This window comes from Sinocyclocheilus grahami, unplaced genomic scaffold, assembly GCF_001515645.1.
Source record: "Sinocyclocheilus grahami isolate Dianchi unplaced genomic scaffold, SAMN03320097.WGS_v1.1 scaffold8.1, whole genome shotgun sequence".
NCBI classification, from domain to species: domain Eukaryota; kingdom Metazoa; phylum Chordata; class Actinopteri; order Cypriniformes; family Cyprinidae; genus Sinocyclocheilus; species Sinocyclocheilus grahami.
In genome coordinates, this window is record NW_015505187.1 from 2581890 (window position 1) to 2608399 (window position 26510).

The 26510-nt window shown below is 39.2% G+C and overlaps 1 protein-coding gene across 1 annotated transcript in view; it reads left to right on the forward strand.

The window, feature by feature from the left end:
* Positions 1 to 26510, forward strand: part of cacna1c (calcium channel, voltage-dependent, L type, alpha 1C subunit) — a 154949-nt gene that overhangs the window by 41735 nt on the left and 86704 nt on the right. The window lies entirely within an intron of this gene.

Consider the following 26510-nt stretch of genomic DNA (forward strand, 5'->3'; position numbering starts at 1 on the left):
GCAGGTGATGATGGTGTTAGTGGTGTGGCTGAAGATGGTTGTGATGGTTATATGATAGTAATGATGGTGGTGATGATTATGGCAATGATAGTAGTAGTGAGGATGGTGATGGTTGTGACAATGATGGTAATGGTGAGGATAATACTGGCTGTGACTGGTAATGATGATGGTGGTGATAGCATTGGTGGGGATAGTTGTGGCTGTAATGGTGATGATGGTAATGGTGATGGATATTATGTGATTGTGGTGATGGTGAAGTTGTGGCGTTGATGATAATGGTGATGGCGGATATGTGATGATGTGTTAGTGGTGAGGATAAAGGTGGTTATGATGGTTATGGTAGTAATGATGGTGATGAGGGTGATTATGGCAATGATAGTAGCAGTGAGGATGGTGATGGTGGGGATGGTTATGGTTGTGACGGTGGTGGTACTGGTAAGGATAATACTGGTTGTGACAGTGATTGGTAATGATGATTGTTGTGATAGCAGTGGTAGGGATAGTTATGGTTGTAATGGTGATGGATGTTATGTGATAGTGATGATAATGTGATGATGGAATTACTTAAGTTGTATGAGTTATATTCATTTTTTATTGTTATGTTTTTATGGTTGTGATTATTTTTGCATGTGGCTCTAAAAATTTACATTTTTGGTCAACAGACTGTTAAATAATACTTTATAAATAAAGAAAGAGAAATATTATGATGGTAATGTTGTGATGTTGGTTATAACGGTGATGGCGAGTGATGATGGTTATGTGGTAGTAATGATGGTGGTGATGATTATGGCAATGACAGTAGTAGTGAGGATGGTGATGGTTGTGACAATGATGGTAATGGTGTGGATAATACTGGCAGTGATGGTGGTGATATAGCAGTGGTGGGGATAATTATGGTTGTAATGGTGGTGATGGTAATGGTGATGGATGTTATGTACTGTGGTGATAATGTGATGGTGAAGTTGTGGTGTTGATGATTAGCGATGGAGGATATGTCATGATGGTGTTTGTGGTAAGGATAAAGATGGTTGTGATGGTAGCGATGATGATGATTGATTATGGCAATGTTAGTACTAGTGAGGATGATGATGGTAATAGTGGGGTTGGTTATGGCTGTGGTGGTAATGAATGGTGGTAATGGTAAGGACGATACTGGCTGTGACAGTGATTGGTAATGATGTTGGTTGGAATAGTTATGGTTATAATGTGATGATGATAATGGTGTAAACAAAATTATGATGGTGTTGATTATGGCGATGATAATGGGCTTTACACCAGAGGAACCTTTTAAAGGGGTCATATGATGCGACTTAAATTTTTCCTTTCTCTTTGGAGTGTTACAAGCTCTTGGTGCGTAAAGAAGATCTGTAAAGTTGCAAAGACTAAAGTCTCAAATCCAAAGAGATATTCTTTATAAAAGTTAAGAGTCAGCCACGCCTACCTAAAACGACTCGTTCTAACGCACGCCTCCACATATCTACGTCACTATTTGGGCGGCGTTATGCAACTCTTCCCACATCTTCACGCAAAGAAAGAAGGCATAACTTTTATTCTTGCTGTAGTATTGTTGCCGCCGCCGCCATGTCGTGAAGGCGCTGTGTGCTTCGTTGTGAAAGCGAAACTACTTTGTTTGGCCTTCCAAAAGAGGACGATATCCGCTTTGTCATGCCTGGAGCTGATCCGTGCTGGTCGCTGAGGAAATACACAACTTGTGCGCTGTGGATCGCTGGATTGGCTTTCACCGTGGACGAAGCGGAGTCCAGCCCGCATCAAATTAATGGTGAGCATAAGAGATTCAAAACCATTTTAAAAAATCGTACCAACCCCGAACTTTTGAACATTAGTGTGTGAGAAGTATTAAGGAGAGTGTGTTTGATTGTTCCTTCAGTTCACATGGCTGCAAGCATGCCTGCATTGTGACTGAACGGCATTGTGTTTCATGGCATTTAGTCGCTACATCACTACTCACTGCAATAAAGTAGCCTGTTACTGGAAAAGCTACACTATTTTGAAGTCATGCTAAAGTTCCCACTACTTTTGGCCATTTACTCCCCTTCACATTGTCTCCATAATCATTTAATAAGAGAAATGGACATTTCAAAATGAAATATGCCACTCTACGAGAGATTTTAAACAAGCACACAGCTGGAAGCTCGGAGATAGCAGCTGTTAGCCACAGAGACAGAGGGATTGTGGGAGATTTCAGAATTACCTGAGGGTAGGGTAAAGCAAAAGTGAGTTAGAAAAACAGTAAATTAAAACCTCAGTCCACGGGACAGCCTGACTTATTTACACATAGATCCAATTCACTCCTGAGCTTCATACAATCTGACAGAGCCATCCAAGAGGCCTGACCAAAAGCGATGTGCGTATGTGCACGTTTGAACGCTCACAGGTTGACCTAGTCAGCAGCGTGTCCAGGGCTCTGAATGCGGCAGTAATTAAAGTGAATTAGATATGTGCTGAACCTATTTTCACAGAGACTAGCTGGCTTTTATTATTGGGACGGATCAGACTGGCTTATACGGTTGGGGATTCGAGCCAACGGAGGAGAAAAGGGTGAAGATTTATTCAAAAAGAACCCCCCCCAAATCTCAAGGCTCTCAAATGCAGGTGGTGGTGTGGAGAAAATCACTTTCTCTCATTTTTCCCCTCCTTTATTCCAGAGGGACAGAGATGACAGCAGCAGGAAGAAGTGGAAGTACCAAGGTTCAGTGGAGGAGGAGAACGGGCGTGCACATCAAAGACTCTCAGCTGGAGTGTGTCCACACCTTTCTTTTTCTCTCTCTCTCTCTCATTTACTCTCACGCAGACGTGCACACACTTCTCAGAGACTCTTATCCGCCAGACAAACGGCCGTTTTTAATTTGTGTGACAATACGTGCGGATGGCCCCTTATTTGCAAGGGGAAGCCTGGAGCTGCTGCCATTTGAATAAGCACACATCTGGGTTATCAGGGATCAGAAGCCTGTGCGCATAGACAAGCAGAGCGTGACGAGCCGGGTTTGGCCCTCGCCACTGGGGCATGGAACCACGCTGCACAGCGCAACACAACACAACAAAGCACAGCACAACAGCAGGGTTGTGTGCCGTTCAGAATTGAAGTGAGAATTCCTTTTATTTATTCTAATTCAGTTCCTGAATTTTAATTTAATTCTGAGTTGAATTGCAATTTGAATGTAAGAATTAGAGTGAACTGAAATTTCTAACCAGAAAAGAGAAGTTTCTCAGGACTCATCAAAGCCTTGAAAATTTGGGAGTTTTGAAAACAGTTTTAAAAGTTAACAAGCCTTACAGATAGAATGACAGAATGATAGAACTATCAGAACTATGGATAGAATTATAGAGAGAATGATAGAACAAATGACAGACAGACAAATACCTACATACAAAAAAGCACAGTGATCTCCAGTTCAACATAAGAGGACAGGAAATAAAAACAACAGAAATAACACAAAACAACAAAATAAAATAAAAAATACATTTAAAAAACACCACACACACACAAGCACACAAAACACAAGCACACAAAACACAAGTCTCCAGACTCCAGAGGTCTGCGGGGTTCCACTTCCAGGCTTCCCAGTAAACCTCAAATTAAAGACTACACCAGGATGCTGCAGCACTTTCATGAAAAAAACGTCGTCCTCATGTCTTATTCCCTGATGAGGTGGGGAGAAAAACCTGAGTGAACAAGTGAGCATTCTCCCAGAAAATATAATTTCCTCCCTCTGTCAGAACAACTGAAGACAAGTTTGTGAAAGCGAAACTACTTTGTTTGGCCTTCCAAAAGAGGACATGACTAGAAATCAGTGGTTAAGTTGTATTTACAACACTGTTCTAGAACACTTCAACCCAAATATTCAGATGTGTGCAGCACATTTTATGGAGGACTGTTTCCTGATCCTGGTAGAGTAGACTACAATGCCGGCTGTTCTGACTCACAGACTGTAAGTACGTTTTTTTATATTTTAAGAATTTGCCACTGATGATTCAAACGCGAGTTTTGGGCAGTGTAGAGTAGGGCTTGTTGTGTGTCATTTCTCCGATCACAAATGCAGACATGGTTTTATGTTTACGCCGTGCGATGCAACGCAACGTGTAAAAAGACAGTATAAGTCATTATAATCTGTAATTATGTCCCCACTGGATGCAACAAATGCCTCGTTTATAATGGGTTTTCATGTTTTTGAATCGTCGCTCCGGCCTGACGGCATCATCACAGTATGGTGAGGGGCGTAACATTTCCGTCACACACTTGAGGTATTCGGCCAATCATAACGCACTGGATAGCTGGCCAATCACAGCACACCTTGCTGTGTAAAAATTGACGCGTTTCAAAAAGGCGGGGCATAGAGGAGAAACAATAATGTACAGTTTGTGGAAAATAATGTGTTTTTTAACCTTAAACCGCATAAACACATTTTATTACACCAAATATACAAAATAATGTTCTTTTTAGCAACATCATATGACCCCTTTAATAGTTCCTATTGGTGAAATGACCCACTTTTTGGCATGTTTGCATTACAGGAAATAGGAACAGTTTTAGTTCTAGAATCTCCGTTTGGGGGAACTAAATTAGCCTACTTCAGAGTAGAGTCTAAACGTTTGTGAATGCAGCGAATAAAGGCGTTGCTGTTAGCCACTTCAAAGTTCCTGCTAACGGTGCGAATGCAACCAGGAAATTGGCTTGAGGAGGAAATTGGTTCTCTAGGGACCACCATGATGGCTAGTTCCTAGAACTGAGTTCCGAAAGCCCCTATAGCTAGTAGCAGTAAGGATAGTAAAGGTTGTGACAGTGAAAATGGTGATGGTGGCTATGTTATAGTGATGTAATGGTAATGATTACTTGATAGTGATGATGGAGGTCATGATGATAGTGGTTCTGCTGCTGATGATATTGTGGTTACGGATAGTGTTGCGGATAGTCGTGAATGGTGATGTTATAGTAGTGATGATGATAGTGATTGCTGTTGGTTGAATGATTAAATGACTCAACTTTTGTGAGGTGCAATTGCATTTTAGAACTTACATTGGATTTTGAATTGGAAGTGCAGATTGCTGAATCCAGAATAGAGAGATTGGAGCTCTGTAAGCCTAAGAACAGCCTGTGTTATTCAGTGCTCAATGTACAGTACATTCAGCCTGGATGAATGCAGAACGATGGAGTGTGTGGGTAATCTGGATGTTTGGCTGTGAAAGGAGTTCTCAGACCTCTCAGAGATTCATGCTGTAGCCTGAGTAACACTAATCCATCCACCCATCAGCTCGGAGATCTGAAGCCGCATTGTGTCTTTTCCCAGTGAAGAACACAATGGAAACCTGTAAATGCGTGAATGAAAGCATGTGTCCACGCTTTTGATGGCACGTAGCTCATAGCCGAGCAGTGATTGCGGTCACATGTACAGCTTCGTTAGTGGTTCTGCAAGTATTATTTCCCATTCATTTTCTCTATAGGTATTTCCAAAAATGATTTGAATCAAACCAACCAGCTCTGAGATTATTTTGATGAATCACTTTCAACATTACAAACTTTTTTTTTAACAAAATTTTTATTTAAATGTATTTTATGAGGCAATGAACAACACCCCATGAAGGATTTGAAAATTACTTAAACAAAAGTAACTGTTCATTATACACCGCCATTCAAGTTTGGGATCGGTAAGATTTTTTATGTTGTTTTTATTGGAGTCTGTTATGCTCATCAAGGCTATATTGATTTGATCAAAAATACAAAAAAAAAACTGTAATATTGTGAAATATTGCCGTTTCTAATACTGGTTTCCTATTTTACTATACTTTAAAATGTATTTCTGTGACGCAGCACTAAATTTTCTTCAGCCATTACTTCAGTCTTCAGTGTCACATGATCCTTCAGAAATCATTCTAATATGCTGATTTATTATCAGTTTTAAAAACTGCTTAATATTTATTTTGGAAACTTTGAAACTTTTTTCTTTGATTCTTTGGTGATTATAAGTTCAAAAGAACAGCATTTATTCAAAATAAAAATCTATTAATATAAGTCTTTACTATCATTTTTTATGCATTTAACACATCCTTGCTGAATAAAAGTATTAATTTAAAAAAACACCAAACTTTTGAATAGTGTATATTGTAACACACAATTTCTATTTTGAATAAACACTGTTCTTTTTAACATTTTATTGATCAAAGAATCCTGAAAAAGTATCACAGGTCCCAAAAAATATTAAGCAGCACAACTGTTTCCAACACTGATAATAAATCAGCATATTAGAATGATTTCTGAAGGATCATGTGACACCGAAGACTGGAGTAATGATGCTGAAAATTCAGCTTTGCTTCACAGGAATAAATTATACTTTAAAGTATATTAAAATAGAAAACTGTTATTTTACATTTCAGTAATATTTTACAAATTGTATAGTTTTTTTCTGTATTTTTGATCAAATTAATGCATCCTTGATGAGCTTAAGAAAACTCTTTAAAAACAAAAATCTTACTGATCCCAAACATTTGAACGGCACTGTAAATAATAAAAAATGCCCTTTAGTCATTGATAAAACATATAAAATGCAACACATTTAAAGTTAATTTTAAAACATTACAGTATATACAACTTATGTATTGTATATAATCTTTGGTATGTGTTGATATATAAGTTGTTGTAACGTGTAAGAAGACTGAATTACGTAATTTACAATGCTTGAAGGGAGTGGTCTTTTACTGACTCAATTACGTCATTTGCAATGCCTCACGGGAATGGGCTTTTATTGATTTGATTGTGTCATTTGCAATGCTTAATGTGAGTGGGCTTTTACTGCTATTATCATTTTCATGGTAACGGTGACTTCTGTCATTGGTGAATCTAGCTCTCCTCAGTATTATGGGTAATGTAGTTTTTTGTGGAAATTCAGTAAATAAATACATTGTTGTTCAGAGCTTATGATATGTCTGTCATTAAACGTTTGTATTTTTATCAAAAATATCAGAAATTATTTCTGAACTGGATTTTTACTCACATTATGGCAGGTTAGTGACATAAGCACGGGTTCCTTCATTTGATGCATACACCCCTCTGCTTATGGGCTATGAACGGAATCTTTTGATGGGTAGAGGTTGTCATGGATATGGTATCCTTGGTGATGGTAAAATGCACAGCTACCGTGGTAACACAGTAACTATGCAGCCAACCTGCAGAGCAGAAGGTGCATTCACTCGGAGACAAAGAACTCGTTGTTAACTATCCACTTATCTGTTGCTCCCTTCCATGGTTAGTGATATGATATGAAGCTCCCTCCTCATTATAATGATCACAGATTCAAAGAGCACTCTGTGCAGGTCTAGCACATTAATCTCAGACCCAAAGTTACTGGTCAAACTGTGTTTATGGTGTTTGAAATTGTCCGACAAGGAGGAGTCGCTTTCACACCACACCACCTGTGGAGCAGCATCTGACAGAAACTCGACATCAAATCTGAAAGGAAACAGGTGTCAAAAACATTGTTAATTAAGAAGGAACTTCACACCATTATTTATTAGGCATAACGATCCACAAATTTTTTCACATCTGCAAATATTTTGACTAATTGAAAACCTGTATAATGAGGCTGGGTTTGGACTTACCTGACCCTGTCTGGACGTGTTCCTTAAGGACTGTTTGTATAAGAAGTGTTCTTGCAAAAACAGCTAGATGGAGCGCAACAGAATGGAACAGAATGCAAGAGTCTCAAGACGTGTAAAAGATGGACTATTTTTTAGCTTGACATGCCGTCTTAAAAATTCAACACTCGTAGTGGGACGCTATAAAATAGTGAAATGTGACGCAACAGCAAAATACATCCATCTTAATGTGTACTGTATGCCTGTAGTGGCAGCACTTTAGCGTTTCTAAAAGAGTTTTACTGTGAAAACCATCAGAGCACATTCTAGGTAAAGCATCATAAAAAATGTAAGTAAATAGTAATTAATAAAACAAATACACAGCAAATGGCTAGTTAATCATGCAGAGTTCATATTGAATAATACGTTTATGGATATTATATGCATAAATTGAATATGCTTTTTAAAAAATGATTTTGTTAGTTAATTTTAATGACAGCATATAAATCTAAAATATATATTTAACCTTTTTACCAAATGCATTTTTTTAAAGTACAAATATTCGTATAATGTCATAAAAAGCTAAAATACATAAATTAATATACAATATAATACTATTACAAGAATATTGGTCACTTTATTTTAAGGTCCCATTCTTGCTATTAACAAACCATTAACTATGACTTTTGCCTCAATAAACTCCTAATTTGCTGCTTATTAATAGTTAGTAAGGTAGTTGTTCTGTTTAGGTATTTGTTGGATTAGGGATGTAGAATATGCTCATGCACAATATGTGCTTTATAAGTACTAAAAAACAGCCAATATGTTAATAATAGGCATGCTAATAAGCAACTATAGTGAAAATTGGTCGCTATACTAAAGTGTTACCAAATTATTTATAATAGTCTACTGTAGAGTCTGCGCCAGAGCAGGCTTGGCAAAAAAGTGCATCGTGACTAAAGAAGGGACTGTGTGTGTTTAGTAGGTATACATATATTGAGTTTTGAGTTTATATATATATATATATGTGTGTGTGTGTGTGTATGAATGTGATTGTATCAAGCAGGATATGTCTGATTGGTGAGATCTGAAATAAAGGCATTTTTATTTTTAGAGCGCTGAGAAAACGGCTGTCGCTGAGACTCTGGCGACTGGCCAGTTCACATTCTGCCCATTTCATCTACACAAACATCATATTTAGACGAGATCCATTCTCTCCTTGCTGCACAACCCACACAACACATGTGCACCCCTCCCTTACCAGCAAGAGTGAGGCTGTGCCATGGTTAGTGTGTAAGAGATATCTGTGCGTAAGGTGTAGTGTGTGTGTGTGTGTGTGTGTGGTAAAGGTGTGTGTGGAGTGAGTGGGAAAGGGTCAGAGCTCTGTGGGGACGGTGCAGTATTTTAAGGCAGCTAAAACCATCACTAGTGCAGAGAGTAACCCACATACATTTCTTTCTCTCTCTCTTTCCACAGCGCCCTCTACCTGCTCCACTGAACACTGCAGCCTAGTGTAGCCAGAACAACACAAGTTATGTGTACTATCTGTGACACCACAGAGATGTATGAAGTTGTGTTTCATCTGCTGTGTGTATGTGACAGTGAGTTAAAGGAGAATGATCTTCATTGCGATGCTGTGTGTCAGTGAGTTGTGGTCCGTTTCTCTTGGTCTCTCTCATCTTGCTGAATGTTCTCAGTTCTGCTGCTGCTGTCACCATGCCTACCAGGAAATTTCCACTCCACTAGATGAGGTCATTGTTAAAGAGCTCACAACTATTTCTCTATTTCTTTTATCCCTCATCTTTTTTTCTGAGAATATCAATATATCATAGAATATATCATTCTATGTGATCACATGGCACTATGGCACTTTGGTACTGTGGTAATGAAAGAATGTGACATCTAGCGAGGTGTCTGGGCTCTGTGTGTGTGTAAATATTTGAGCAGTATCCCATCTATTTGTTCATCTTTAGCACCTGTTGTACCTTTATTGTTTGGTGATCCATGGCAAGGTCACTTGGTTGCCAAGATTAAATCCATGCACATCTTCAGTATCCGTCTCGGTTTTCTCTTGTGTCTGTTTTACATTCTCACCCCTTCATAGGAGATCTTTGCTGACATTTAAAGCTGTGCACAAATCTGTCCCCTGTGTGTGTTTGTTTAGGGAGGTGGGGTTAAGGCAGCGTTCTACTAAACAAATCCGAGGCGTTTCAGTTCAACTGAACTTTGCTGGCGTCACAACAAATACAAATTTTGTCCATAAGAGTAGCCTTTACAGCATTAAAAATGTAAATGCGAGTCACATTTTAACAAGAAGACAAACGTTTGGCCAAATGCAGTACTGTGTAATTTGCTTTCTGCTGTTTTGAGTCAGTTTTTCTCTGGGAAGGTGTTGAAGTACAGCATAATCCCTTTTTTGTTTTGGTTTTGTTGTATAATTCCATGATATTGAGCAAACAAAATCTCTGTCTGACTCAGTTCTGTACATTTTAAAATGATTACGACAAAGCTTTCCAGACTTTTGCAGTCTTAGAAGATCTGAAATGCACCTCTTTCAAACATGGAGAATATTTGGTTTAGGAATGGGCTGGATGGTCGACAACTTGTCCAACTACCGACCAAACAATTAGTGAGATTTTATGTAGCAGTGGTGCTTTAAAAGTTGCTTTATTTGACGTATCCCTGTGGTGTGACATGTTTATTTGTTAAATGTCTGCCGAAGGGCTGAGTATTCCCATCAGGTAAACCACGACTAGTAAATTTCGAAAAGATGTGTTTTTGTGCATCCCGTATTTGGATGGAGAGCAATATTCAGTCTTAAGCAGAGAGGGAGAGTGCATGTGTAGAGTCAATGCATTATTGCATGGGGGCCACACATGGTAGATGCAACAGATGTTTATTGCATGTTGCACAGAGTGTGTGCATGTGTGAGAGGAAGTTTGATTTATGCTCATGTATGTGTGTGGGCTGAATTACTTCATTAATAAGCATTTGATCTTTTGCTTCCGTGGTTGTTGTATATATCACTGGGTTCCTGTGTGTCTAGCGTAGCCTCACGCAAAGTCAGGATGTGCATTTATGGCCAATTTTGGACTTGAAAAAAGTGGGGTGGTGCTGATTTCACAAGGTCAGGGGAAAAAGAAAAGCGCAAAAAAGACAGTGCAGCGTCGTTCCCAGATATGCTTGAATTTTAATCTCACCACAAATGTGACATTTCGAGTGGAATGTTAAAAAAATAATGTTATTTTAGTCAGGCAGCTGTATTAACTCAACTTCAGATGTTCCTGCTTCATATGATCTGTCACTACATGCTGATGTTAGACTTACTGAAGATGTTCTGTGAAGTTTTGTGCATGTGTATATGGACTTTTGGCAGTATTTTTAGATCAGACAGTTGCTTTCTTTTACAGCAGTAGATAGTGGCTTAGAATAGAAGTTTAAAACCGTACATACGACTGCATGTTAGTGGAATATGGAGTCCTTCTCTGTGGCCCAGGACACATGCAAGGTGGTTACATGTTTTTCTAATTAAAAATATACATTTTGAGATCACAAAAAGTGCTAGACCTCATGTACACCTGAATTGACATGATTTAATATTGTACATTAATTAATTGAGTTGAACATGTATAATTTGTTCATGTAACTTTTAACATTGTAGATTGAACACAATGAAATTGTTAGGACAAAATGTATAGGAATTGTGTTGCTTTAGCTAATTTTAATTAAGTAATTTGAACAAGCATCAAAAATCTTTTTAAGTGTATATTCAACAATGTCTATTTGTGATTGAATAACTGAAAAATTATTTCTACTTGTGAATGGGGCCAATCCAATGGGAATAATGATTTTAACGCGAAAAACACTTTCTAGCCTTTTCTGTGTAAAGTTATATGCAATAAACCTTAAAATATTTGTACTAATTATGATTTAAACAACTTTACAGCTCAAATAATTCTCAAGTTTTAACAGGAAAATTAAAGGGTTAGTTCACCCAAAAAATGAAAATTAGGCTGCGTTTTACTCCCCCTCGAGGCATCCTAGGTGTATATGACTTTCTTCTTTCAGACGAATCCAGTCAGAATTATATTAAAAATGGTCTTTTATCTTTCAAGCTGTTTAATGCCACTCAGCAGGTGTTGCATTGCTTCAGTCTAAAAGAACTTAAATAAAAATCGCCCATCCATAAAAAAAAGTGTTTCACACGGCTCCGGGGTGAACAAAGGCCTTCTGTAGCGAATCGATGCGTTTTTGTAAGAAAAATATCCATATTCCAAACGTAATAATCACTTTAATGTAGCTTGCGCCAACAGTTGTACACAGAAGCAGTTCCGGGAGCATGACGTATGAGGTCAGCGCTGCGCATGCGCCGGTGAGTCTCGTGAAAACCAACATTTGTTTACAGGATCAAAGGAAGCAAAGTTTCCTTACTTTAGCAAAGGAAAACCAGTCTCCTCTTGGCTTATATCGAAATCCTCTGACATTCTTCTTTACAAATCCTCGTTTTGTACTTCTAATTCTTAACCGTTGTTTTGTTTTGATCACTCCCCTGCGTTTCCACGTTCGTCACTTCTGAGCGGCGCATGCGCAACGCCAACTTCATACGTCATTCCCCCGGAACTGCTTCTGTTTACAACAGTGAGCGCAAGCTATATTCAAGTGATTATTACGTTTTAAATATGGATATTTTTCTTACAAAAACGCATCGATTCGCAACAGGAGTCCATTGTTCACCCCCCGGAGCCGTGTGAGACACTTTTTTTTTTATGGATGGCCAATTTTTATTTAAGTTCTTTTGGACTGAAGCAATGCAACACCCGCTGAGTGGCATTAAACAGCTTGAAAGATCAAATACTATTTTTAATATAACTCCGACTGGATTCGTCTGAAAGAAGAAAGTCATATACACCTAGGATGCCTCGGGGGTGAGTAAAACGCAGCCTAATTTTCATTTTTGGGTGAACTAACCCTTTAATGTAAATGATTTTAGAAAATAATTAACTTCGCTATTCTGCATTTAGATTTTTTTTAAATCTGCCCCATTCACTTCCATTCTAAGTGCCACACTGTAACTTTTTTTTATACAATGGATAATTCTCAAAATAATTTTTGTAACCAACATTGTGCCACAAACGCTAAAGAATCTTTAATCTGAAAACTCAACCCCTCAGCTAACCCCTACCTCCCTCGCCCTCATTTACCTCCTCACAGTTATGACCCTTAAATGGGAATAAATGAATAGTAAATCATAATTGTGCTTTGTGTTATGTGAGTTTCCTCTGCAGATGCATATTTAATGCCAAACACAAAGACACCGAAGCATTATGGGAGCAGTGGGAGGCATTTTATCAGCCTGAACACAGTACCGTAACAGCATGTGACTAAACGCCCACCTGCGTCAGACTGCTGTTTATTAAACATTCAGATCATATGAAATCATATTGACTGCATTGATCGGCTTGTTCTGTGGCCAGCAGAACAGCTACATCATCAGCGGCATGCTCGAAATCCGTCGGCACGCAACCTGGTACAGTGTGTCCTAAAGAAACCAGGAAGGGAAGTGAACGGCACCACGAACACGAGCGTGTCCTACACTCACTCACTCACTCACACAGCTCTGGGATTTCAGATTGAGGACGAGCGAGAAAAATCGCTCTGTTTCTCTCACGCCGGTTTTGCTCCCTCTCTCTTTCTCCTTACCTTGACCACAGTTTGTGAAGGACACTTGGGTAGGTGTAAGGTTGTAATTCAAGCAGGTTAGTGACACATTGCTCCTTACCTCCTTTGGACTTGTCTTACACCACTCCATCCCTTTTTCTCCTCCTCCTCTTTCTCCTGTTGTCAGGACTCGGGGGAGGTAACCCAGTTTTTGTGGCCGGTGGCTGCAAGCTGATGTTCTAATACAAATGATGGCTGAACTATGAATAATGAATCAGCCCCCACTCTTAAGAGCTCCGTCGCTCGCTCTCTCCTCACACACTAATCAGAATGAGCTCAGAATGACCTTGCGTCGTCTTCCTTGTCCTCCTCCAGCGGTGGCCTCAAGGGAAGGACGAAAAGTCCCTCATTCTGACAGGACTGTTGAATTTTAATCTCGCGACTTGACGTTTGGTCTTGAATCAATGCATTGGGGCAATAATGACTGGCGGCGGAGGCCCTTATGAACCTGCGGCCTGCCATGTTCCGCACTTCTCAGCGAGCGTTTGGACTCGTAGGTCACCTCGCTGAGGGAGATTGTGATGTTTAAATAGAATTAAACAGAATTTTTGTTGCTTATTGGTTGCTGTTTCTGTGACATCATGCTGGGTAGTCCCGCCCACAGTGAAGCCCACAGCTTTGTATTAAGCATCAAATGTTCTTATTGGCTATGATATGACTGAGTTGGATCGAAAAGGATTTTCACTTAAAGACAACTTATTGTCCTCAACTGGGTTTAAATTTGAAGGATTAGTTCACTTCCTGAATTAAAATTTCCTGATAATTTACTCACCCCCATGTCATCCAAGATGTAGTACCAAACTCCATCTTATTTTCTCCCCCAAATTCAAAATCATCCGACATCGTTGTTTTACCTTTTTTGTAAAGGCCGTTTGATTTAGTCTTTGCATGTTCGCTTTGTAAACACTGGGTCGGTACTTCCGCCTACGTCATGTGTGACCTTTCCAATGTGATTACATAACGCGTGAAGTGGTGGACATGCATTGCAGAGCTAGTGTGAGAGCATTTGTGGTTAAAAAGTATAGATTTTTATTTTTATTTTTTTTTACAAAATGACAGATAGTTTCGCGTTTCCCATTGAAGTCCAATATATGGAGAAAAATTCTGGAATGTTTTCCTCAAAAACCTTAATTTCTCTTCGACTGAAGAAAGAAAGACATGAACATCTTGGATGACATAGGGGTGAGTAAATTATCAGGACATTTTCATTCTGGAAGTGAACTAATCCTTTAAAACCCGACAACAAACCAAATGTGGGTAAAAATCAACAGTGATGGTTAACACATTAACTTCCATGCCAATTTGGCAGGTTATGATTCATAAATTATGTCCTCCAACCAGGAGCCTCCAACATTAGCACAATAAAGTGTAAAGAGGGTTCCACACTGGATGAAGATGAAGTGCCGTGTCTTTAAACGAGTATGAACACACCAGTAGATTGAGTATAAGGCATTTTTAGTAACTAGTTGTGGCAAACACCTATATCTACACTCAATGAAGTCACTCTTCATTCTTGAATTGAACTTTTGCCAGAGTAGATTCACTGTTTTGGACTGCCGCCTTGAACTTTAGAAAGTGAATACAGAATGACACTTCAAATGTGTGATACCGGTGAAATGTCCTAAGCACTACACTTCTCATTCGGTATGCGACTGGAGCCCTCAGAGACAAGGCCACTTTAAAAAAAAAAGATTATCAATGAAGGAGGAGAGGCTTTAATATGTTGAGTTCAGTGCATTGACTTTTGTGAAGAAACAGCTGATCCCTATGAATTGAGAGCCTGTTTGCTAACCTTCAACGTGTTTGTCATTAAACATTAATTTTTATATTATTTTGAAATTACAACAAAATGTTTTTTTTAATATATGAGAAGTCACAGATAATTTTGTTTTAATTTCTTTTTAACTTCATTTTATGATATCCCCAAACAATGACAGACTGAAAAAAGCCACTTTTTTTGACTGACAGAGGTAGCTTAAAATGACTGGTAGCTTAAAAATGTTGTAGTCAAATGTGGCTGGTGATTGAAAACGTTCCTTCCAACCTCTGGTTGTAAACAAATTATTTTAGAAAATTGGTGGGCTACTAAATAATTTGCCTTTTTCAATCACTGTTTGTCTGGTTTTCTGTTGCTGTGAATGAGAATTAACATTTAGCTTTGAGGGCATTATACGTTGTTTCCAACTATTGTGTTTGCTGTGTAAATACATCAGTGCTGCTTCTGTACTGAATTGAGAAGTATGGCTAAATTCATCTTTTTATTGTGGCTTCTCTACCACCTTTCAGATTTAACGAGTTTTAGTTACAAGAAAAGCTGCAGTGGTCATTGTGTGGCCTACTCCTTGCCAGAAATTTGTCCTGAGCCATGTGAATTGAAGTGATGGCCTTGCAAAGTAGAGCTCTTTATGGTTTGCATGCATGCATGTAATTGTTAATTTAGCTGCTTCTTTTTAAAATTTTCGGAGCCACTTAATGTTGTGAACTTGTGTTGTATTGCCTAATTACTAATTCATTTTACAAATTAGTCATTTAGCTGACACCTTTTTCAAAGCGACTTTCCGTAAACGAACCACAAGGACAGTCCCCTCAAGCAAATTGAGGTTAAGTGCTCAAGGTTACAACTGAGGTTTCTTTTGGTTTCCATCCCAGATCTGTCCACTAATATACACAACAGTAAGTACACTTGTCTTGATCTCATGACATGTGTATTTGCTGTCCAGTGTGTAGCAGTGCTGCTCAGGTACATGTTTATTGGAAAGCTCATATACTGTGACCAAATAAGAGCTGTAGAGCAGGATGGATGAGGAGTTGTACTGTGTGAGTAAAGATGTGACTTGGGGCTGTGTGGTCAAGTGGTTAAAGGCTTGTAACCAAAATTCTGGCGGTCTGACACACACAGGGAAATATCTATGTCTATTTTAGTATGCATGGAACACATACTCCATTTGCAGAGAACAATTTGTGGATTATTGATTACTGAAATGCAACGCTATCACTATCTAACGTGATGAATAAGTAATATCGACCACAAGGTTCAATAGCTCCCTCGGCTCATTATTTGATCATTTCATTATTTAAAGGGATATTCCACCATTTATTTCCTGACTTTAATTTTTGGGTGGAGTATCCCTTAAAGGGGTCATATGATGCGATTTAAATTTTTCCTTTCTCTTTGGAGTTTTACAAGCTCTTGGTGCATAAAGAATATCTGTAAAGTTGCAAAGACTAAAGTCTCAAATCCAAATAGATATTCTTTATAAAAGTTTAGAGTCAGCCACACCTACCTAAAACGGCTCGTTCTAACTCTCCCCCACATATCTACCTCACTATGTGGGAAGATTTGCATAACGCCGCCCAAATGTCAGCTCACTCTATCCCGGCCTCAGCGCACGCTAAGCCGGGGCTTCCCCTCACACTAGGCCGCTGTGTTTTTCATTGTGAAAGCGAAACTACTTTGTTTGGTCTTCCAAAAGAGGACACGACTACAAATCAGTGGTTAAGTTGTGTTTACAACACTGTTCCAGAACAGTTTAACTCAAATATCCAGATGCGTGCAGCGCATTTTATGGAGGACTGTTTACTGATCCTGGGAGAGTAACGTTAGACTACAATGCCGGCAGTTCTGACTCACGTAAGTACGTTTTCATTTAAAGGATTTGCCACTGATGATTCAAATGTGAGTTTTGAGCAGTGTAGAGTAGCACTTGTTGTTTGTCATTTCTCCGATCACAAATGCAGACAGAGTTTTATGTTTACGCGGCGCAATGCAATGCAACGTCATCAAAGTCATTATAATCAGTAATTATGTTCCCACTGGATGCAACAAATGCCTCGTTTGTAATGGGTTTAATGTTTTTGTCTCATCGCTCCGGCCGGACACGGCATCAACAGTATGGTGAGGGGCGTAACATTTCCGTCTCACGCTTGAGGTATTCGGCCAATCACAACGCATTGGATAGCTGGCCAGTCACAGCACACCTCACTTTTTCAGACCGATGAGCTTTGTAAAAACCGACGTGTTTCAAAAAGGCGGGGCATAGAGGAGAAACAATAATGTACAGTATGTGGAAAATAATGTGTTTTTTTTACTTTAAACCGCATAAACACATTTCATTACACCAAATACACAAAATAATGTTCTTTTTAGCAACATCATATGACCCCTTTAATACATTTTTTAAAAATTATTAATTTAGTTCACCCAAAAATGAAAATTCTGTCATACAGGTGTGGACCCTCATGAAAGTGAGTATATGATGATAGAATTTTATCCCTTTAGAAATTTAGCTTCTTTTAAAATTAATCTATTAAAGGCACAATATGTAAGATTTTTTTATTAAAATATCCAAACCAAATATACAAAATAATGTTCTTTTTAGCAACATCATATGACATCATATTACATCATATTAAAATATCCAAAAACCACTAGAACAGTGTTATATATTTTGCTGACTTGTGTACTTACATTATCCCAAATGTTTAGAAGAATGTTTAAGTCCAGAGAAATAAACAATTTTAACTAGTGACACGGAGCGTGTCCATAGTGTCATGTCGCCTGCCAATGACGTCATAACCCCTCGATTTCTGTAGAAAACATGAAAACACCAAAGACGCTTTAATATGTTGTGCGTTTTATTAGACCGGTGATGACCGCACAGAGTAGCATAATAACAGAATTTTCAAATGTATCTAGTATGATAAAATAGCACTGCTTTTTCCCCCCCACATACGCACGACTGGAAGGATCGGAAGCGGTCGACTGTGGCATAATAAAAGCTCCGCTGCTTTCGAGCCGTGTGTCTCAATGCTCGTTCAGCGGTCTCGTTTCGTTTCGACGGCTTTCAGCCACACCCTGCTTCATTCTAATATGCCAACTTTATGAAATGCAGTACGTCAAATATTCATAAAACAGAAAATTTGTAAATATCATGGAATAGTGACACAGCATATGTTAGAAGTCATATGACCATGCTAACATGGCAGATGTTGTACACCCGTGTTGTATTCATATTAAACACATGCAAACAAATAAATGCTACTTTATTAATGTTCAATACGACAAATGCAGTTCATACTCTGCACTACATGCCTCTTTGAAACAATTATCATTGCATACTGCGCTGTGCAGTACGCTTTCTATGTGATCACCTGCACCTGTAGAATGTTCTGGACCAGTTCTCCATGTGACACCATTTAAAACACAGTTCATCAATGGGCGTGTTTAGCTCTTTAAAAAAAGAGAAAAAAAACTTTACAAGTTGCTAGGCAACATGATCACACTTTTCTGATGATCTTAAGAAAAAAAAGAGCTTTTAATAGTAGAGACCGAGGGGAGGGTGGAGGCAAGAGAGAGATGGGGGGAAATGAGCTTTTAATAGTAGAGACAGAGGGGAGGGTGTAAATAGTAGTAAGGCAGGAGAGGGATGGGGATGGGGGGGGGGGTGTATTTGGGGATGTGGAACAGCTGCATCCTCTTAGCCTGCCAGGAGGGCCACCCCCCAACAGACACACACACAAACACACACACACACACACACCACCTTTGCCCCACGGCCTGAACTATAGTTAGCTGTCTGTGTGCTGCCTAGCAACCACATCCGGAGCAGAATGATGGAGGTTGAGCACGTCCCTTGTTCTATCTCCATCATTGTAGCTTTCTCTGTGTGAGTATGTGGTTTTTACTAGAGCCCGACCGATATATCGTTTTGCCGATATTATCGGCCGATATGAGCCTGTCGCCGATATATCAGTATCGGCGAATATGCCGCCGATATGAAATTTTTTTTACAGAACATATAATGCAGATAAAATGCTTGAAATGGTGTAATTATTTAGTTTGTCCAGCAGAGCGCGCTCCATTGTTTGCTACTGGCAACCTGGATGAAACGCTTTAAAGCTTAAGTCTATGGAAAACCATTGAAACTTTGAACGGCCATATATATCTCCGTAACGGCGCGGCGAATCCGCACCAAATTCGGGGGATCTCTTCAGCTCAAGCAAGATCCGCCGGCGCGTTCGCGAGTTAGTGACACCAGTCAACACTTTCCCTTCAGTAAGGAGGTCTCTTGTTCAGGCAGCAGCATTCAAGCGTGGTCTTATTCGACCGTAAGTGCCCTGCGACGTGGAGGTCTTATTCGACCGTAAGTGCCCTGCGAAGTGGACTTCACATGAAATTCTGCCATGATTCCAGTTCCAAAGGAACGTACACATTACATTCAAAGGGCATTAAAGTGCGCGAGACGTGAATTTATTTTGTATTTATTTACAGAGGTAGGGGAGAGCGGGGCACAAAGTAACACTTTTTGACTTTCTCAGTTTGTGTAACTCCACATGGGGTTCAGAATAAATATATGTTTTTATCCACCGTAATTTTACACTTGTCTAGTACAAATATGTCGCTTTGTTTCATAATTACAGTGTATGTTACTATGGTAAAATAAATATTCAAACCACGTGTGTTACAACTAACACCCCGTTACTTTGTGCATCGCACTCATCGCAAGTTTATTGTTAAATGCCCTTACATATCTCTGTCACCATTATAAGTGTTTGATCACCACATTTGAGTGATCATTGCAAAAAATGTGTTTATGTATATATATTCTGTTTATGTATATACTGTATTCTATATATAGTACCAGTCAAATGTTTGGACACACGAATAGGAAAGTGTCCAAACTTTTGACTGGTACTGTACTATAATATACACAAAGAATATCGGGTGATATATCGGTATCAACCTTTTATTTTTTTTACTCCCTAATATCGGTATTGGTATCGGCCCCAAAAAATCCATATCGGTCGGGCTCTAGTTTTTACTGCAGAAATGACTGGAGTGAAGTTGTGCTGTGATCTGATTGGCTATCACGACTTACAGTCTGTGCCGTCACTGCTGTGCTGAGAGCTGATTTGGGCCATAACCTCAAAAGGGTTTGACTGCTATGACACAGCTAAGATGTTACCTGTATGCTTTTGTGAATGATATATCACACACACACACACACACACACACACACACTTTCATCTCGTCCATAGGTTCCTGGCATCCCTGAAGCATGACAAGATGAGATTGTATTCATATGGAAATGTCTCCTTACGCGTTACTAATGAGATATCAGCCCTCTCTCCTCCTACTCTTCTCTCTCTCTCTCTCTCTCTCTCTCTCTCTCTCTCTCTCTCTCTCTACACACCCTGATGGCAGCAAATCTGGGTGCTCAGGGGAGTTCCGGAGGTTCAGGTGCACCTGAGCGAGCATATCTTCTGAACTCTACTACTTTCTGTGTTTTAACACGTGGCACAATGCTTGATCTCTCACCCCCGCTGCTCAGCTGGTGTGTGCAGCTGTCGCATCTCTTGGGCTTTAATCGGTCATTTGAGCAGTTCATATGATACAGAATGATTTATGAGGATCAGACAGCAGCTTAATGGGCCTCAGTGTAGGAGCTCATTATTCATTCACTCTCAAGTAAAATGATGGTAAATTACTGCGGTGCTGCAATAAAAAGCACCATCCGTCCACCCAGGGCACATCTCATTGAGAGAGGAGTTTGCATGACAGCTTTGGCTTTTTTTTAACGATTTTATTACTGCTGTTAGCATGGATGCTCATGACAGTGATACATTTGATCACTTCCATCAGTCCCATGCCATTCCCTGCTTGCCTTTTTGTGAAGAATAGAGCACAAGTGTGACCGCCCACCTTTTCAGAAACATTTTTCTCACTCATTTTCTCTATAGCTGCATTAAAAATCTATAAAAAGGTCTTGAACCAAATTAACTGCTATAAACTACTCATGCGTGAACAATTGTGAAGGATATTACTGAATCAGCACAACAATAAAATATAAAACATTTAACTTAAGATCATTATATTATGTTCTAAATGTATTCTTAAATGTATTTAAATATGCATTACCATTCAAAAATTAATGGACGGTAATGTTTTTTAATGTTTTTGAAAGTATCTTATGCTTATCAAGACTGCATTTATTTATTCTGAAATACAGTAAAAGTCTATTGCATCTAAATATAGTAAAAAAACAGTAATATTATAAAAATATTATTACAAAGTAAAATAACTCTATTAATAAATAACTCAAATTTTAAAGGGGGAGTTCATTGCGAGTTCACTTTTTTAATGTTAATTAGTGTAATGTTGCTGTTTAAGCATAAACAATATCTGCAAAGTTACGAAGCTGAAAGTTCAATGCAAACGGAGATATCGTCTTTTAAAATTCTGGCAGTTTAATGCCTACAAAAACGGCTGGTAGGGACTACAACAAGTTACTTCCCGGGTTTGTGACATAACAAACCCAGATAAACCCCCGCCCTCAGGAAAAGGCAGCAAAGGGGGCGAGGCCATGCTGTGCTGCTTTAGAGAAGAGGAAGAGAAAACAAGGGGGGCACGTAAAAATCTATTCATATATGAATCGCGATGCTGTCTTCTAACGATTCTAATGGATTCACAAGTTTCAAAACCAATGTTCTAAAGCAGTGGTTCTTAATACTGTTCCTCAGGTCCCCCTGCTCTTCTCTCTCTCTCTCTCTCTCTCTCTCTCTCTCTCTCTCTCTCTCTCTCTCTCTGTCACTCTCCAAGGTGTTATCAGTAGGTGATGTGGTTGAGTAAGATGGATCTAGCGGCTGCTGAGTGTGTGTGTGTGTGTGTGTGTGTGGTTCTCCTTGTCACACTGTCCTCTCTGCTGTCCTTACCAGTGATGTTTCTACCAACAGCTCATCTCAATTAACAGCTCTTTTTGTGATTTCCAGAAGGTTGTAGCATCTTGCGTAGTACACAATAAAATAGGAAATCTGTTATTGAAAAGATCGTTTTACATTTTAAACAGAATTTTCACATAAAATTTTTTTTTTTTTACAATCTTCAGAAATAGGCAGGGTTTTTTTGCATTTTTTCTACATTTTACTCCCACAAAACAATATCCAAATTAATTTTCAGTTGATTTAATTTAGAAAAACATTTTTAGATTAGGTGTATTCCAGTAATTTTGGATAATTGCATTTTAATGTATTTTTTAGTAACTTAAGACAAAAATGGAGAGTGGTATGTCATCGATACATGCTCAGATACTTCTAAATTTGCCAAAAACATCTCCATTAGACAAAGCCTTTTCTGACTATGGAATAATGTATGTCTGTGTATATGTGTATATCAGAATCAGAAGAGCTTTATTACCAAGTATGTTTACATACACAAGGAATTTGACTTGACGACAGGAGCTTCCAGTGCAGAAGAAAGTACAGACATACATGATAGTGCAGACATACGTAGGAATAACACAATAGGGATTGGATATAACACTAATATAAGAAGAAAAAAACTGAAATTAAATAATGTACTATATACAGAAATAGAAGTTTTGGAAAAAAATATAATTGTTTAGATAAATGTACAGATATGTTATAAGTGTGCAAATGTTATTTACAGTGTGCAGTTTACAAGTGTACAAATTTTGGATTCTGTGTATAAATATGTCAGTTGTAATGGACGATGTATAATTACGAAAGTTTAATTGTTCAGGCTGAATATAGCCTGTGGGAAAAACTCTTCTTGTGCCTGGCTGTTCTGGTGGTCAGTGCTCTATAGCGCCGACCAGAAGGCAACAGTTGGAAGAGAGAGAGGGCTGGGTGTGAGGGGTACAAGGTGATTTTCTTAGGCCTTTTCCTCACTCTGGAGATTTAAAGATATATGAGGCTGGGCAGAGGGGCACCGATAATCCTCTCAGCAGTCCTGACTGTCCGCTGTAGTCTCTTGATGTCTGATTTTGTAGCTGAACCAAACCAGACTGTTATGAATGAACACAGGACAGACTCAATGATAGCAGAGTAGAACTGTTTCAGCAGCTCCTGTGGCAGGTTGAATTTCCTCCGCTGGCGAAGGAAGTACAACCTCTACTAGGCCTTTATAGCAATGGAGTCTATGTGAGTGTCCCACTTCAAGTCCTGAGAGATAGTGGTGCCCAGGAATCTGAATGACTCTACTGCAGCCACAGTCCTGTCCATGTTGGTCAGTGGGGGGAGTGCTGCGGGGTTTCTCCTGAAGTCCACGATCATCTCCACAGTTTTGAGCGTGTTAAGCTCCAGGTTGTAAAGACTGCACCAGACAGTCAGCTCTTTAACCTCCTGTCTGTAAGCAGACTCGTCTCCGTCTATGATGAGTTTGATGACTGTAGTGTCGTCCGTGAACTTCAGGAGCTTGACAGAGTGGTCCTTTGAGGTGCAGCCATTCGTGTAGAGGGAGACGAGCAGTGGGGAGAGAACACAACCCTAAGGGGCGCCAGTGCTGATCGTGATAGTCCTGGATGTGAGTTTGCCCAGCCTCACTAGCTGCTGCCTGTCTGTCAGGAAAGCTGGTGATCCACTGACAGATGAGGTGGGCACAGAGAGCTGTGTGAGTTCGTCTGAGAGAGGTTCAGGCATGATGGTATTGAAGGCCGAACTGAAGTCCACAAATAGGATCCTTGCATAATTCCCAGGTCTGTTGAAGTGTTGCAGGATGTAATGCAGTCCCATGTTGACTGCATTGTTCACAGACCTGTTTGCTCTGTAGGCAAACTGAAGAGGATCCAGCAATGGTCCAGTGATGTCCTTAAGGTAGGCCCAGGACCAGTCGCTCAAATGACTTGAGAGCGACAGGTCTGTAGTCATTAAGTCCAGTGATTTGGGGCTTTTTGGGGACCGGAATGATGGTGGAGCATTTGAAGCAGCAGAGAACTTCACACAGCTCCAGAGATCTGTTGAAGATCTGTGTGAAGATGGGGGCCAGTTGGTCAGCACAGACTTTTAGACAGGCAGGTGAAACACCATCTGGCCCTGAAGCTTTCCTAGATTTCTGCTTCCTGAAGACCCGGTTCACTTCCTCTACACCAGAGGTCCCCAACCACCGGGGTCGCGACCCACTACCGGGCCGTGGAAGAATTGCTACCGGGTCGCAAGAACGTTCTGGAAAAAATGTGTATAGATATGACGCTCTGTTATTTATTTATGTTAATGATTGTTCTAATTATTCTGTATTTTCTGCAGAAGAAACAAAAGAGAGCTCAATTCGTTACTCACTGTTCTCGCACACAATCAAAGTGTGCACAAGAGACGTGTTTCAGACAGTGCGGAAATACCGAGTTGCATACATACACATAAAATTAGGTGAATGTGTGAAGTGCAGATCAGGGCGGGTGCTGGGTGTCAATCTGGCCTTTTCAAATCGGCAGTAAAACACATTCAGATCGTCAGCCAGTTGTTGATTCTCCACAGACTGTGGGGATGGTGTCTTGTACATGGTGATGTTCCTCAGATCAGTCCATTCTGACACCGGATATTTGGCTGAAAGCTCTTTTCTCAGCTTTTCAGAGTAGCTTTTTATAGCCACTCTGATCTCCTTTGTTAGTCTGTTCCTGGCCTGGTTATACAAGATTTTATCCCCACTTCTGTAAGCATCCTCTTTGGCGTGACGAAGCTGTTTATCATTATTAAATGATAAGAATGTCCTGGTGGGGATGCACATATCCTCACAGAAACTGATATATGTTATAAGTCTCTGTGAGCTTGTCCAGATCGGTGACTGCAGTTGAAATAGGTGATATATATATATATATATACACATGTACACACACACACACACACACACACACACACACATATATATATATATATATATATATATATGTGTGTGTGTGTGTGTGTATATATATATATATACATATTTTATTGGGATTATTGTTACTGTAATTATTAGCATAATCACAATATTATGTTGAGATGATCTCCAAGTTAATCACTGCACTGCCTTTAATCACATTATAAGTGTGTATGTAAACATACTTTAGCCTGTCACTAGTGCTTTCTGGTTGAAGTAAATACACCATAAAGATGTGTTTTTATAACTTTAATGGAGCGTATATCTCGAATAGGCTCAGATTTACTGACGATGTAGCGATAACTCACAATATGGAATTCTTAAGATGTCCTGTTACTGTTATCTCTTACAATGAATGTAATTCAAAATATAAACACTACTTACAGTGTAGTTAAGTGCAGACCACATTATGCTTTTCACTCTCTCTCTCACACACACACACACACATATACACACGCATAATATGCAGAGATTAATCTGTGCATAAAAGACTGCTGAGTGGGGCATCCTTACCTACTCGTACTGTTACAATTGAATTATTATTATCTCATATGTCGAGCAAAGGCTTTAATCAAGCGCTGGCCTTAAAGAACAAACACATCTGACTGCAGAAATCACACCATCAATGAGAGCCACATAGAAAAACACAAATAAAGCATAATTTACTTTATAACTAAAGCTGTGGGAATTGGAACCTGCCTTTTTGTATCAAGGAAATGTTTTGTAACATTCATTATAACCAGCATTGCTGAGCTAAACTCTCTCTGAGCCGGCAGGCAGGTCAGATCTGAAAAAAGTTGAAAAAGGTTGCAATTATGCTCTGGAGTGTCTAAACAGTGTTTGATGCAATATAAAAATGCCATAGGCACCACACTGAAGTTAATATGGAGGTGTGTGTGTATAGACTGAAGTTAAAGTGAGTCAGATTAAACCGTAATTGTGATGTTGATAATCTGTGATGCACATCAGCTGTCTTTAATTACAGTGAACTCTCCAATACTCCATCTCTCTCTCAAACACATACACATTCACATGGACATAAACAGTCCTGCCAAAGACACAACACCTCGCTGACATCAGGACTCAAATGATTAAATAATAATTGGTGGTTGTGTGTGTGTGTGTGTGTGTGTGTGTGTGTGTGTGTGTGATGGATAAAGCATCTGGCTGATTGATTCGTGTTTTCTCGACAAATGAACTCTAAGCCTTGGACACACACATTACATATATATTCCCTGTAGCCTCTCAATCCCTCTATCTCTCTTCGTTCCTTGCACAATCATTTGTTCATCACCCCCTCAAGATGGCTGAAAGAGGAAATTGAGTGAAATTCTATTTGGCGCTTGGCAATTTCTTCTTAGATCAATGTGATGCTGGACTTTTGTTATAAAGTCAAACCTCTTACTCTCTCATTCTCTATTTTTTTTATTGTTTAATTTGATTTTATGAATGCATATATTTTCAATAATATGGACAAGGTAAACTAGATTTTTAATAAACTGGATTGCAAATTTGAAGCTGCTGTGAAAAGTGCTATAGAAATAAATTAAAAAAG